Here is a 16,564-nt window from a genome sequence, read left to right as displayed (position 1 = left end):
TAGTGTTAATAAAATATGTCAAAATGAAAAAATAACTGCAAAGTCACATATGTGAGGTTGTGCTGAAAATAATGACACCAAACAAGTTAAGGTAAATAGTTTTTAAGGTGAAATATAATGGTATTATCAAAAGTAGTCAAAAACAGCCAATTATATCCCTGACGTCCCACCTTCATACACAACCTTATTTGGCCATCCATGAAAAAGCTACTTAACCTCCCACTTTTCTATAGGAATACATGCTTCCTACGGGCAATGCACTAGTTAGATTAGAGTTGCTTACACCGGATGTGGACAAGAACTTCACTCTGGGACTGTGGCTGTGTCCCAGTTCAGGTGCAGCATCCTTCAAGGATCCATCCTTCGCTGCCAGCGAAGGCAGGGTCGAAGGCGAAGGCACTCACTGCCTTTGGAATGATGACGACCAGGTTCAGGTCGATCTTCCTGAAAGCGCTGGACGTGCACCACACCTTTGTGCTTCAGGTACGTCATCACTAAACAGGAGTCTTTTGTTTGTTTTTTTGAAGCAGAGTAAATCAAATTTAATAAATATTGTTTTTCATTTCAGGTCATAACAGCATGTGCCGTCCTGCACAACATCTGTCTGACAACGTGTAACAAGAGCATATTTGAATGTGTGAAAAATGAAATCATATGAACAATCATTTACAATAAATAACAGAGAAAGACAAATTAAAATGAAACTAAAAATAATATAACAGTAAAGAAGGAAAAAGAAACTCAACGGTCCACCATTCTCTCCAGCAGAGAGAACAGCCTCTCCATGCGGGCTGCGCTCTCCCGCTCCCGCCTCTCCTCTGCCTCTCTCTGGAGCCTCATGTCCTCCCTGATGAGGGAGACGGGTTCGTCCTCCCTCCTCCGCTTTCTGTAGGGCCCTGGCTGACTCTCCTCCTCCTCCTCCACCTCCACTACCTCCTCCTCATCCTCATCCTCCATCACCACCACCTGGTCAGCCGCAGCGGCACATGGCCCCGGTGTGTCGTCATGGATGGAGGCAATCAGGACAGGGGGGCAATGGAAGGCCTCTGCCCTAACACCTCATCCATGAGGACAAACCAGGGCCAAGTAGCAGCTCTGGGCTTCTCGCTGGTCCCCTTACCTGTCCCTGGATATTTGCAATCCTAAGGCAGTGGAAATCAATCAGGTCAGCAATTTCCAGCTAATTATTTATTAACTTGCATGGGTAAAACACATATAATTTGTTTCCACATCATCATTTAAACCTGCACCTACTTTGTATTTTTTTTTTTTAGGTTGTCCCACTTTCTCTGGCCTGGTGGGTCTCGACTTTGCCCCACAGGCCCATCTTTTCCAGAATTGTTCTAAATACAGAGAGAAGCAAGAGAAAAAGGTCAACAGAAGATCACATTAATACAGTGATGCAAAGATTTACAAAAAGTGACATCATGACAGATGGCTAATTTATTATTTTTTTGTTCATTAATTATTATTGCCTTACTTCCATCCAGCCATGGCGGAATGTTTCACCCCGGTGAAGAGGTGGTCATACTCTGCCCGGAGTTTAATGAACCGCTCAGTTTGATCCTTTCTCCCTGAAACAAAGTGAAATGTAAAAGACCTTTTGTGTTATGTCACCAGAAAAAAATGGTTCTAATATAGCAAAAATAGGATGATCCTACACGTTGTTCTTTATTCCATTCAAACGTTTTACTAGACTTTACAGTTTACAGTCTGGAAATCAAGCAGGGATCACAGCCTGATCTCAATCTGTTCATCTTGGTCCATTTATGTACATGACGTAAAAATAGTCGATAACAAATACACCAAGCGTGAACAAATAATGATAGATATGTGTCTTTTGCATTGCATTGAATTGAATTTCAATTGCATTGTCTTGGAAGAAGTCCAAGTATCACATACTGGGTCAGGCATAGGTGGTGCTAGGGCAGGACATACGGGGAAGCTAAGAACAAAAAAAACAAACAAAACCTTTAACCGTCAGGCGGATACATAGGCCATCAAACTGAGATGTTGCGGCAGAATAATTCCATTAATTCTCTATTCATTTTACTGTTGTAGCCCAGAAGTAATTATTAATTACGGTAAAATACCAAATAATAGCCGGGTTTAAATTAACCGCCGAGTCCCCTTTAAATGCCAGGTGCAGGTGCATATTTTGGTAAATAACCGCCGGTTCCAAATAAATGCCGGGTCTAATTGATTTATTTTTTTTAAATCAAGGAAGAAGACGTGTCCACTGACACCGCACGTTTTTCTTCTTCGCCTTTTTCACATATCGTGCTGCTTTCTGTCAGTCAGTATCACACTGATGATCGCCATATGGCTCTGGTGCAGCAAAAAAATTTAAAAATGAAAAAAAAAGGACAACTTGAAATTCAAACTTTCTGTCGTAAAATATGCAGAGGAAAACTCGGGAGAAGCAGCCACTAGACGTTTCACTGTCGACCCCAAGAGAGTGAGAGATTGGTGAAAAATAAAACGGAGCTTCAGCGTCTGTCCGAGCAGCAACAGGGCCAGGCTGCCTGCTGGAGGGAGAAGGAAGACTAGTGAGGAGCCTGAGATAAACATGCGGGGATGAGTTATCAGCAAACGGGCACGCCACGAGAGAGTGTCCCGCAAAATGATCAGGGCGATGGAGAAACAAATGTCCACCACCGTGAGTGACAGCAGAGATGAGGAGTTTGCAGTGAGTGCTGGTTGGCTGAATCATTTCCTCCGCCGCAACAACCTCACTCACAGACAGGGACGGACTGGCCATTGGGCAATGTGGGCAAATGCCACTGCGGCCTCATCACAAATAAATAAATAATTAAATGAATAAAGCGGAGCGGCTGCATCAATAGGCGGCCGCAAATTAATAAATAGGCTAAATAAATAAATCAAGCGGAGCGGCTGCGTCAAAAGGCGGCCGCAAATCAATAAATGAATAAATAAAAATAATAAAAAATAAAGTGGAGCTGAAGGCGGCCACAAAAAACAGGGAAAAAAGCAAACAATCAAACAAAACGGCCTGTTAACTCTGACAAATAATAGGCCTACTAAACTAAATAATAATAATGACGTTTATAGTCACTAAATAATGAGACGATCTAATCACTATTTATATGCCACATACGAGTCTCTATACAGTCATGGTTACCTTCTGCAGTCACAAACATTTATATCACTCTGCATTGTTTTGTAGCGAAATGTCTTATTCAGATGTTCAAAAACGTGCATGGTTTGAAATAAACCAAATCTACCTGCATTTTTTTATTTGAATAGTTCTTTGCAAAAGTTAAAATGAAGCAATGCCTTCTGGGAATTTCAAGACTGAATCAAGTGGACCATCTGAGTGTGGTTGTTGGAAGTTGGAGGTTGGAAGTTGGAAGTTGACTGAGATTAAGCTAGCAAAAAAATGAATGGGAGCGGAGAAAAATAGAGAAATCTCAGAGTGCACTGTTGGTTGACGGTGAAAAATGCTGCAAACCGACTGATTTGTTTTTAAAATCAAGCGCAGCTTCAGCTAGCACTAGTGCTAATACTGCTAGCAACAGCACACTAGGGAGAAAGACAGGACAGTGAGGAATATGAGCAAGAGGAGGATGATGAGGTAGACATGGATGACTGTGTGACGGTAAGACACGTTTGTATTATGTAGCGGCTGGCTGTGATGATTTATTAATGTGTTTTATGTATTGGGGTGTAGTTGTTTATAGCTTGGGAATTTACATTTACTATCACCGGGGCTATCAAGAGTGCCTGTTCTTTACATGCATCAAAAATTGCGTGTGCGCGCGCACCCCCCTTCCGTGGGCCGCTGGTGGGTGAAAATGCGAGGGCCGTTTTTTGTTCCCAGTCCGTCACTGCTCACAGAAGACACACACCTAACGTTATTGCCAGGGGCGATTTTAGGATTTAAGAACATCAGGGGCTAAGGGGAAAAGAACAGGGGCTGAAGTTCCGCGCTGGCTTTTGGTGAGTGTCAGTGTGCTTCTTTGTGTGTGTGTGTGTGTGTGTGTGCGTGCATGTACAAAGAAAATAAAGATTGACAGTCTCTCTTTGGTTTCTCATTGGTTTAATTCAGTACCTGAACTGGACCATCAGGGTGCAGTGATGCAGTCAAGCCCAACCTGGTAGAGAGGACAGTTTATTTTTTTCTGTTTCCTATTCTCCATTTTCCTCTTTCATCCCTGGTCTTCCGTGTTGTGTGTCTTCTGTTTTATCATTGTTGTTGTCTGTGACATGTCTGTACTTATGACAGTCTCCTGTCTGTACTTGTGACTTCTGTTTCCTGGTCTCTCTCTGTTCTTCTAGTCTTCTATGGTCTTGTCTTCCGTACTGTCTAGTATTCATGTCCTTGTCTGTCAGTCAGTCTCTTCTCTTTCTCCACGTCTGTCAGTCTTTCTCTAAGTTTTTGGGAGCATCAGACTGTGTCTTCTGTTGCTTAGTTGTGCAAAAGTATCGATCACCTTGTCATGATCCAGTTCATCCAGAAGCCCCCTTCCAATGGACATTGTGAGAAAATTACATAGGCTTCCTTTTGTTATCAATGTACTGTAAGGACAAGAGGGGGAAGAGACACTGTCACACTGCCTGAGGTGTCACAAGAGCCACAGGTGGGGGCACATCCCCACATGGAAAGATACACAAGTTTAGATAAGATAACATTTGCTGTCCCATCTGTTACATCAAAGGGTCACTGTCCTGGGAAGACAGGATATACCCAAATATCAAAGAGTCATTATTCTATAAAGAAGATGTTTTATGACTGTTGTAAATGAAGGTAACCTCCTCTCTGTTCTGTACTTAAGGGATAACAATTTAGAGTTTGTCAGAGAACGCGTTTACGCCTTCTACTCCACTCTGCGTGTTATTAAATGACATCTGATTCATACGCTGAAGTCTGAAGTTCTTCGGAGACTTAGCAACTCTCTACCTCACAAAGGAGAATTTCCACTACAACATCAATGCCAGGTGATTGACCCTGTCCTGGCCCATAGTCCGTCTTAACCATGTGTGCAGCCGGCGGAGAGCACTGAAAGATCTTTCGCAGCTGCAACTACTTACAGGGACAGTCAGTGCCACTTGGAAGACTGATTTTAGGGTGGGAAACATATCAGCATCCAGGAGCTTAAAGACACTGAGAATATCAGGAGTGGCTTGTGTTGGTTTATTCGCCAAGTACCTTTTCACTACCAGGAGCTCTTCTGGTTGAAGCTGGATTCCGTAGTGTGTGGCAAGGGGTGTGAGGGACTCTTCAGACAGGAAGGCCTCTGAGGCTGGGTGCCACGCCTGTATGCCCATCATTAGTTCTGCTTCCACACCTGAGAATCGATCCTCAAGTTCCTGTGTCATACGATCTAGGCAGGGAAAGAACAAACTCTGTTTGAGATTCTCTGGTGTACTCAGATCTGAGCTGCTCCGCATTCCACACGATGACTCCATAACATACTCCTCCATCCTCTTTTGTTTCTGTCTCTGACCAACAATGAGCTCTGAGATGTCATGTGCTTCACAGATGACTTTTGCATTCATATAGATCTCCTCTGCAGTCTGAGTTGTGTGCAGGTCGTTGAGGGAGTCATAGACAGCTGATTTGTACTGCAGTGCTTGTGCAAGGTCCACAGTTTCCCTCTGCAGGTACTTGTGTAGTCCCTCTGTGATGCTGAGCAGGTGCTTAAACACAACAAGCATGTAGACTGTGGTGAATTTGCATAGCTTGGACCATAGTCCTACAGCTACTGCTGTATGAATGCTCTCCAATGACTGCTTCACAGCAGGAAAGTTGTTGAGCATGGCCTTCACAGATTGCAGCTGACATCCCACCGGGTCTTTGATAACTGAATAAGGTCACTGTTGTCCAACCCCAAGTGTTTCTGGACATCAGCAAACTTGTCATGATGGACAAGAGACACATGGAAGAAAGAGTACATGCTCTCCAAAAGTTCAAAGAACTCTGTGGCTTCTGGAATTGCTTTGCACATATGACACAGTACGAGGTTCAACTCGTGCGCATAGCAATACACATATATAGATTGGGGGTGTTTTTCTCGAAAGCGTGCTTGTATCCCACCCTTCGCCCCACTCATGACTGAGGCACCGTTGTATGCTTGAGCCACACATGTAAGACCATCCAGGCCATTGGAAACCAGGATCTCCTCTATGGCATCAGTAATGGACTTGGCATCGAAATGGTCAAGCTTTTTCAAAGCCAGGAATCGCTTCTTCACCTCTCCATAGGGAGCAAAGTAACGCACACACACTGCCAGTTGTTCACACAGGCCATCCCTGGCCTCATCTGCCATCACTGAATAGACTTTGGCTTCTGTCATCTCTTTGACAATCTTGTTTGTGATGACTTTTGTGCAACAGGTAATGAGCTCATTTTGTGACTCTGAAGACAAGTATGTTGCATGAGGTAGAAATTGATTTGTAGCCTATAAATACAACTCCAATACATCTTGAAACCGAAAATGTTGGAGCCAAAAATAATGTTTTAATTTGAAATTTGGAGGAAGTGATTCCTCTACACACATACAATTTCTGACTAAGTATGTTTTGTTTTGGAACTTTGTACATAAACTGATCACATCACAAACACACACAACATAATTTTGCCATTTTGAGGAATACTTTCCTTCAACGGATAGCCCGGCGCTGCTTGTCTGGATTAAACAGGAGATAAACTAACATAGCAAACAGTTCGTTTGGAACAAAAGGTTTGGAAGGGCATATACAGATTCGCGTGACGTGAGTAAACAAACCGGCTGGTTAGCAGCTTAGCCTATTTGACAGCTCCTGAGTTGTGCAGGCAGCTTTGCTAAACAGTTGCTTAGACAAGTAACGTTAACATTATGTCATGTGGTTGAAATTAAACTGAGGTTACGCTGTTGTTGCGACTCTCATAACAAAACCAAGTATTTTACTGCTAGCCTAACTGTTAGTCTGTTTCAAACGCTTAAGCCCTATGCCTCTGGCCTCTGCTCGAAAATGACATGCCAATAATGAATAGAGTATATTTCTGCAACTACATGGTCTATATGAATAATCTTGGAATCATAAGAAAGGTAACACTTGTGAGATTTCTAAAAAGGTGTAAGCATTAGTATAGATGTTACTGGGTCAGAGTAAATTAAGATGGAACACAGCATAAATGAAAGATTTCATTTCCGCCTAACAAAACTACACTTTTAGAGTGAATATCCACTTTGTAACATGCAGTTGCAGCCCAAAACCTCCTGAAAATAATAGCCACACATCTGAACATACCTGTGCCAAGACTGATGCTAATAAAGTAAAGTAAAGCAAAATTAGAAAGGTTTCAGTGGAAACATTTTTCAGGCGGAAATTAGCCATTTAAGCACACCCATCTAAATACTGTTCTAAAAACTGTTTTGACTTTGGTTTGAAAAATCAGCCAGATATACATTTTCCCATTCAAAGAAACCATACAAAGGAACTGGTTTGAACAGATTTTATAATATAGTACACATGTAAAAAAAAAAACAAAAAAAAACACAGATGTAGAAAGTGTACTGCTGTGCCCTCTGTGTTTTGGTGCTTAATGGGGGCGGAGCTGTCAATCACCCATGACAGGTTAGAGTTAGCAACACTTTGGGAATCCATTGGTCAATTTGGATGATTGACACCTCTATCGACCGTCAGAGCCAATAGAATCGAGGTGCAGTCCCCAAATCCATGATAACGACACTAATCCGCCAATCACAAGGAGGCAAATACACCGTGTGCGTAGACAAGGGCCCTACCTACTCCACATTATACCAGTCCTCCTGGAACCGAAACCTTTCCTGAACTGTCAGGAAACATTTCAAAGTGACACAGACAGATTGGATTAGCCGGTGGAGCGGTGTAATGCACTCGAACACAATGTATAATCACAAAACAGCCACACATAATTCATGATTATGTCTGTATAAAGTGATGTTTATTTTTGCTCTTCTTCGGCTGCTGTTTCAGTGAGTTTTGGGCGCAGAGCGACGAACTTATACAGTTGGAATTTGTGGAGTGCCAGCTTTCTTATGATGTTCTGTGTGTAGGGTTGCCAACCGTCCCTTGAAAAACGGAATCGTCCCGTATTTAGAAACAAAGTTACGCGTCCCGTATTGAGCTTAAAAGGGACGCACTTTGTCCCGTATTTCCTTGAGAATCAAAATGGTCTTTAAAATGTCAATGGAATCAATGAATGACGGCGTTTTATATGAAATTGTACGGTAATCTTACTGCCAGCCCTCTCTTGCTCTGTGACCAATGAGCCGACAGCACACTCACACACGAGAATAACAATGCAGAATTCGGCTCTTCTCATTGGTCGAGGTACTGTCGCTTGCAAGAAGATACCGGAAGACAAGAGACTGAGGCAACTGGCAAAACAATCCAGCATGGCTCACAACGACACAGGTTCACAGGACACTGCAGACGGTACGCCTTCCACCATGAGCAGTAACGGTACTCCCCCGAGAGAAAAAGAAAAGGCTGCAAAAATACAGACTCGAATGAGAAAAAGAAAACGTGGCTTGAAAAAGTGTAGATAATGTCTGCTGGCGCACTTTTTCTGTAGCCCATGGTGAACTGTTTGACGTGAAACAGCATGCATCTAGTGGTCTACACGTGAGGGACAACCAGGTGGACCCTTGACTGGTTTGTTGTCCACCAGGCAACACCAGAGGCAGATATGGTATGTAGAAAAAATACGAATGTTTTTTAAGTCCAATAAATGTCAGAATTTTGTGGCCAAAAAAATGTTTAGTGTAATAAACACATACAATTGATAGATGAATACATAAAATAGATAAATAATACATAAAAGTAATACGTAGATGAGTAATAGACAAAGAATACACACTATACTATATACATACATATATACAACCTTACACATGTCAGTTCAAACAGTCCATAGATAAATGTGCATAATTTGTACTGCACAGGCAGTTGATATACTACACATGAACTATAAATCAGTAAGAAAGTAACAACTTTCTATTGTTTTCTGTTATTTTATACTGTTTTCAGTTAAGCAGGACAGTTCTGTTAAATAAATAAATATTTATTTTATTCTGTCAAGTTAAGCAGGACTGATTTCTGTTAAAAATATCTTTTATTTTGCACAAAAAAATTAATTGTTGAATAATATTTTTTTCTATGTATTCGTATCACTCAAAAACATGCATCAAACTAAATTCACCATCGAGTCAAAGTATTTGGAAAGTTACCAAGCCGTCGTGGGGGGGGGGGGGGGGGGGGGGGGGGGTTGTCCCTTATTTATTTCTGATTTTACAACTGATTTTCATGCCTCACTGTATTGACTACAAACTGCTGACTGCTAGAAATGAAGTCTAAATTATTTGTCATAAATGTACTAAAAAAATGTATACACTGCTTTGTCTTAGATGATAACTGCTAAAAGGGATATTCCGGTGTAAGTTTAATCCATGGTCTAACACACCGTGAAACTGTGTTAGACTCCCTCTCGAGAGATCAAGTTAGCAGACCGCTAATTTACAGAGTTTTATCAACCTCAGAAATGACTGCAGGACAACAACACACTGCAGTAAATGGATCCAAATATAAACCGCCACCAAAAAGCCACAAATAATGCTCAGAACAGCACCAAACTTCAGCAACAGTACAAATAGGGTCTCAGCACATAGTCCGGGGCATCTAACCTCCGCTAGCTTAGCTGGATTTCTACTGAAAAGCTGACTGAATTTACCACTCTTCCATACTTGCCAACATTGGGTTGTGAAAAATAGGGAGATTTTTTTCATCGGTGTATCGGCCCAAGTAACAAGGTTCCTTCGCCAGGTGTGCAATTTATTTGTCATAATTTCTTGCCTTGTATTTTAAACCACACATGTCCAAAATTCTTAGAACAGTGTTTCCCCTAATTTTTTTTATAGCAGCTGCGCTCTGAGTTGATAACCTAGCAACACTAGGGGGGTCTGGGGGCATGCCCCCCCGGAAATTTTTTTGAAAAATGACCCTTTAAATCTCACCTACTCGTGAGATTTTTGAAAAGAAAATCATTTTCAGAATTTCAGAATCAGAGTCTAAGACATGAGACAAAATAGTGTAGAAGCTGACATTGCTGCTTGAAAATATGTTAACATCCTGAGCATTAGAGAACTTTTTTATTTTCAGAAGTCAGTGGGCCACATGACATGGAAGCTATTGAGAAATAATTCATAATATTTATCATCATAATTCATCATAATTTCTGCATATTAATATTCATATTAAATAGAGGAAGCACTAAAATACAATAACAATAGGTGTCTTACTCGTCCAGTTTACTGATACAATCTGCAGCTGGTTTGGAGTCACTGGGTCACATGACATGAAAGATATTCTAAAAAACAGCAGTTATTTTGTATTAATTTATTTATGCTAAGTAATTTAATGACGGTCCCTAAATCAGTCTCAGTGATTCAGCGCGAGGCTCTGAGAGGTGAGCTGACCGTCCTCCTGCTGCTGACACTGGGAGAACCTCAGTAAAGTCTCAGCTGGACCCGATATCCACAGAATATCCAAACTGAAACTAACTTCACCCCGGTTCGATGAGTCGCCTGTTGCAGCCTTTGAATAGGATGACGAGGATTTCAGTCACTCAACTTCAACGGTACAAATAGCAGTAATGACAATAATAATCGATTTCAAGATAACTTGGGGTGTGGTGCTTTCACTGTGTGCAACTTAAATTCCCCATTCGCTCGTGATATTAAACCGACAAAAATCACGTCATCATCAAAATCAAATGTCATTATGTTTATCAATACCCGACCGACCGTGCCTTGCACAACGCCCCCCCCCCCCCCCCCCCAAAAAAAAAGAAAAACGGATTTGCATGATTCACGAGAGCCTCATTTTCAGGTCGGAAAAGCCGGATTGCGGGATTTATCAGGAACAATCACACACCTGCTCATCCACACAGGCAGGCCAGGGTTGCCAGATACTGCAACAAATATAGGGACACAATCTTACTTGTTTCTTTTACTGTAAAATCGGGAGATTAACGGGAGAAATTACTGACCGGGAGCATCGAGGGAGATAGGGTTAAAAATCGGGAGTCTCCCGCGTGAATCGGGAGAGTTGGCAACTATGCTCTTCTGCAGCAGCTTCCTGTTAACGGGAAGTCCCGATGAGTCGATTACAGTGCAGTAGAGTTCTGCGGCTCATGGATGAAAATGTATGATTATGACTCCATGGAAAAGCAATCAAAGTTCATATGTGTCTTACCTGCCAGTTTATAATAGTTATTATCGAGAGTGGACAGGAAAATAACGGAATTGAGCATTTCTAGCCGCACTCAGTAATTGTCGCCTCGGGACTTCCCCGACCCGGAAGCTGATGGAGGAGAGTCGAAATCTGTTTTTAGCTTCCCAATAGAAATCCAGCTAAGCTAGCGGAGGTTAGATGCCCGAGACTATGTGCTGAGACCCTATTTGTACTGTTGCTGAAGTTTGGTGCTGTTCTGAGCATTATTTGGGGCTTTTTGGTGGCGGTTTATATTTGGATCCATTTACTGCAGTGTGTTGTTGTCCTGCAGTCATTTCTGAGGTTGATAAAACTCTGTAAATTAGCGCTCTGCTAACTTGATCTCTCGAGAGGGAGTCTAACACAGTTTCACAGTGATATAGACCATGGATTAAATTTACACCGGAATATCCCTTTAATACTACATCTTCATTGCATCAAATTCCAGTGTGAAGTAAGAGTAAGTAAACAAATAAGCAGAACTAAATTATTTGAATAAAGAAAAGCAGTGCCTCTTTCATATTCTGAATAGAACATTGTCTGGAATCACCTGAATCTGGATTAGACGCAGTCAACACAGGTTTACTGTTTTTCAGAGAGGAGGTGAGATTTGAAGTTTCTGTCAACAGTAGTATGCTAGCTAACACTACCCTCAAGGACTACCATGTATACTGTTGCTTGTCAACCTTCTGCTCCAGGATGCCTCGCTCATGGTTGTGGCAGAGAGAACAAATGTAATCATCCAGATTTTAAATCTGCAGCCCTAGTGAGGCTGTGGGCAGTTCAGGAGGCTTTACCAGGTAATCTGTGCAGAAGTGCATGTTGTGAAACAGGCACTGAACTAATCATTAATTAACACAATTATATCAAATGAACATACAGGAAAAACTTGCTTGGGAATCTGAGATAAAAGCTACATGTTAAAAAAGGTTTATCACAATGACTGTGCGGCAGTTTTGAAGACATGCTCATAATCAACAGTCCCATATATCCTACATGTATGTACAACAAATATTTCTATGGTGTCTCATGATAATTTTTTGTATAATTTGATTACAACAAAAACAACAAGAACACAAATGTGGATCCATGATATGTTTTGTTAAACAGCTTGTAATTGTAATTTTGAGGAAGACCACATTTCTGTGCCAGATATAACAGATCACTGAGGAAGTTACAAATGTACAAGTAGTGCTTATAAAGAGCACATCATTTGTAAATTGTAAACATGTCAAAGAAAATGTGTTTTATGTGTCTTCAAATTGAATGTAGCAAAACACTGCTGCTAACACCAATGTCATGGAACCAGTGTACCCATGTATTAACTGTAAAACAATATCAAATGTCCCTAAACAACAAATATTAGCCTCAGCTTGAGCATCTCATGTAAAAATCATTTCATTTAAGATTTTTGGACTGATGATTACGTTCAAACCACATATATGGTTAGCCCCAGGCTAAGAAAGCTTTTTGGGTCAGGGTCATGAACCCTTTTTATTTTACTGGAACTCAGACTCATTTCTTGAGTACTGGGCATCAATGCATCACAAAGGCTGAGGTCAGGGCTCACAGAACTGGCCTGGAAAATGATGTGGGTCTCTACCTTGGTATGAAATCAAAGTGTATCAAGCTGTCAATTATGGATGTCCTGGACGCCCTTTCTTTCTTTTCTCTCTTTTTTCTTTTTTTGTTTGTTTTGCTTTTGCTTCTTCTTGTCATGTTTAGCTATCTGTAATGTGTACATTATGTGTGTGTATTACTGCTTTGCAAAAAGTTGAATACAAAATAAAACAAAAAACACAGACATAACCTGCTGATTTGTATTAACTAAATAAGACTTTAAAAATATACAAATGACCCCTTTGGATTCCTGTCTGTTGAATAAAACACATTAGTGGCTTCTTTGAGGGCCACACCACTACATGCAGCTGCTTCCCTTTTTTTCTTTTTTCCCCCCGTCCGACAGCCTTTTCCACATATCTCCACCCAGTGTACCTTGCATAGTAGAGTGACGCTCTGCTTGTCCTCTGCAGGACCTTCACTAGCACCAGGGTACTCCCAATCTAGATCCAGACCATCAAATCCATGAGTCCTCAGGAATTTGATCAAAGACTGGATGAATGTCTGATGGTTAGCTGGAGTGGACACCATGATTGAGAACCTGCAATAGAAGGTAAGAAAAATGTAGTTCTGTAAAATTGCAGATGAACAACATAATGTATTTTGCAGGCCAACAAAACATGGGACTATCTATCTATCTATCTATCTATCTATCTATCTATCTATCTATCTTATCAGAAGTTCCAAGAACACATATTGCCTACTTTGCTTGACCAACACAAAAAAACAAGAAGAAATCAGCCAATCAAATTGACATTTGAATGAAATATGTACTGATTTCTCAATTACATAAGCTTTATTCATAATTTATTTCAAAAGTCCTGTACAGCAGGCACACTTTACTTGAGATAAACATGGGAAAAGGATATTAGCGTTAATATTATAGATGGCCAATAAAATGATGTCTGGCAGATTACAACAACCTAAAGTATTTTTAATAGAATAAAAGCTATTTAACTCAAGATTTCACACATAGCTTAAATATCTCCTTTCCTTACATGCCAGTACAGTATTGTCTGCTTGCAAAGGTCATAGTAATACATGTTTTATTAGATTGAAAAAAACATCTCAAAAGTTAGCTACACCGGCTTAAGAAGACAATAATCAATGGGCAATAATCTTCACAGCACAACAACCAGCTGGAGGAATCAGTAAAATAAAATTGCCCCTATGCTGCCATTCTTGCTTTCTGTCAGCAGATGGAGGAGTTTGATAACGGGTTAGCAACAGGGCATCAACTCACTCAGTACGTTTACATGCACAGCTTAGTCAGATTACAGTCATAGTTCGACTATGCTGCTCAATTGGACAACTGCAATTATCCGAGTATACATGCCAGTGAGAAAATCGAATTACTGGCCGAAAGCATGTCATTCCCCGGTACGCTAGGTGGCGCTGTACCCATTTCAACTAGTGTTAACGGCGCACCTCCGGCTGACCTCTTTACGTCACCAGCTGCCTCGGCATTCAAGAAAGATGGCGTACGAAGAGCGAGACGAAGCTACATCTTTGTACACTTCGTATATGGTGTACATGATAATTACACAAACTAGGTGCACTCTGGCGCTCTTTCTTGCGGTGATTTCGGAGGAAAGCCGCCGCCGTCACCGCCGTCGCCGTCCGTCTACTTCCGGCTCACAGCCCCGGGGAAAAATCTCGCGCCTGCGCAGAACGCAAAATCCAATCCGATCCGCTGGAAACGTATACATGCAGGAGTAATGCGACTTTCAATCGAATAATCTACGTGGTGTAATTCGACTATGAGAAATCCGATCCGGTCCGATTTTAGTCAGACTAAGGTGTATACATGCATCTTAAAAATCCGTTCATAGTCAGACTAACACAGTAATTCGGTTTTCTTGAGTGTCATGTAAACGCACTGACTGAGATCTGTTCACCTCTCTCTAGTCTTCAGCCTGGGGTTTCTGTTCGGGTACACACAAAGAAACAAGTCGCTAATTAACAGACATTACATTTTAAAATAAAAAAGTACACATCTTTCACATGAGCCAGTTGTTACCTGTTTTTGAGATCAGTGAATGATTTGTAGAGGTTTTTTTCATTCCACTCATGCTCAGTGATCTGGTTGTCATAGTTGATGATGGCAAAGGCATAAACCAGGTGTACAGAGGAAGGGGTTTATGTTTTCTGGCAGGAATTTCCCCACACCAGTTCTGTACCGTGACCAGTTGGTAAAATAACATACCAGTTTGGCGGTGTTTGCTGGATCAAGAAAAAAACAGACAAAAAAACATTAGTTTTGCTCACAGCACTTAAGTTTAATTAAAACATGATCTCCTATTATTGTATTTTAAATGCTTTGCTTACCAATCTGAATGAAGAACTGCAGGGCCACTGTAAGGGCACCATTCACATGTTATTACAGCTCAAAATCAAAGACAGAAAAATGAAATTAATTATAGGAAAAAAAGCTGAAATTTCTCACCAATAATGCTTGCTATTCCTGCATTCATCTTAGCTGTTTGTGCTCTCTGTCATTGTGTGGCACTTCAAACTGTGAGGCAGAGACAGAGACTAGAAAAACAGAAACACAGTGTAATGTCACTCCAGTCTTACATCTCATATTACTATGAGTCATATGCTGTGGTTTTCAGTTCCCTTAACACTTTCACTAAAATATCCTTAAGTAAAAAGAAAAATATAAAGAAGAGGAATATTAATTTTATATATATATATATATATATATATATATATATATATATATATATATGTATATATATATATATATATATATAAAACTTTGATGTCTGCTGGATGCAACGGTTGAAGTATAGCCATTAAACTTTATTGTATTGCAGGTTAAAGTGTCATAAACCATTAATAATTGCCTTAAAAGAAAATGACAAGCTTGTCATTTTATTGAGCTTGAAAAGTCATATTGTAAAGGAAACTTTTAAGGCTGGGGTAGTTGATGTTTTCCTCCTCAAACAGGAAGGACTGGATCAGCACAATCATATTGTTTCCACATTTTAGCGTGACCCACTTCAAGATTTTTACCTAAAGCATTTTTAACATGAAACCCATGTTTGAAACTCAATGCCAAACATTCCCTGAATCTTTTAATGTCCATCATTGTAACAATGATATGTTGTTGCTTATAGTGCTTGACAGGCATAGGCTGGCAGGACAAAGGACATGTCATAGTGGAGTGTTGTGGTTTTTCCTCAAGGCGAAAACTGCTTGATGAGCAGCAAAACATGGATGATGCAAAGACAGAGTTGTTGTTCCATTTTTGACTTTGGCCATTTTTCTGGAAAATTGTTGTTAAGCTTTCACAAACAAATTGTGCCACAACGAACCAAAGGCTTACAACTACCCTATTACTTATAAAGGGGATAGAAAACTAATAGCATTTTCACTCATCAAGATACAAGCAGGACAACACAGCCAAAAGGTCATAACATCTAAACAGTTAACTTTCCAAATGTCCCTGATGAATTTAAGGTGGAGTAACACTAACTTAGGTCAACTTGAGCTATGTACTGTTTATTAAACAATGCTACCATCGTCCGAAGTAAGCTAGCAAGTTATCACTCTACTCCAACCATGCTAACTACGATTCATACACAATGACGTTACTGTACCTCTATCTTCTTCAAGTTGTTCTTCCTCTTCTTTCCTTCTTTTCCTTCCCTGGGCGCTGAATGGTTTCAGTGTTCTGGAC

General features: G+C 40.7%; 3 long non-coding RNA genes across 3 annotated transcripts; 1 reads left to right on the top strand and 2 right to left on the bottom strand.

Moving 5' to 3' along the window:
• The first annotated feature begins 274 nt into the window (after nucleotides 1-274).
• On the top strand, nucleotides 275-1,509 carry LOC115583591 (uncharacterized). The gene is made up of 3 exons (XR_003984397.1): nucleotides 275-483; nucleotides 569-1,165; nucleotides 1,275-1,509. It is a non-coding gene; the product is annotated as an uncharacterized LOC115583591 (long non-coding RNA).
• On the bottom strand, nucleotides 1,161-13,322 carry LOC115583592 (uncharacterized). The gene is made up of 3 exons (XR_003984398.1): nucleotides 13,255-13,322; nucleotides 1,481-1,574; nucleotides 1,161-1,343 (listed from the first exon to the last, which is right to left on the bottom strand). It is a non-coding gene; the product is annotated as an uncharacterized LOC115583592 (long non-coding RNA).
• A 1,583-nt stretch (nucleotides 13,323-14,905) lies between these two features.
• Nucleotides 14,906-16,564, bottom strand: LOC115583590 (uncharacterized). The gene is made up of 4 exons (XR_003984396.1): nucleotides 16,485-16,564; nucleotides 15,326-15,414; nucleotides 15,208-15,234; nucleotides 14,906-15,102 (listed from the first exon to the last, which is right to left on the bottom strand). It is a non-coding gene; the product is annotated as an uncharacterized LOC115583590 (long non-coding RNA).

This window comes from Sparus aurata, chromosome 6 (assembly GCF_900880675.1).
Source record: "Sparus aurata chromosome 6, fSpaAur1.1, whole genome shotgun sequence".
Lineage (NCBI taxonomy): Eukaryota > Metazoa > Chordata > Actinopteri > Spariformes > Sparidae > Sparus > Sparus aurata.
This window is presented reverse-complemented; position numbering and strand designations above follow the sequence as displayed.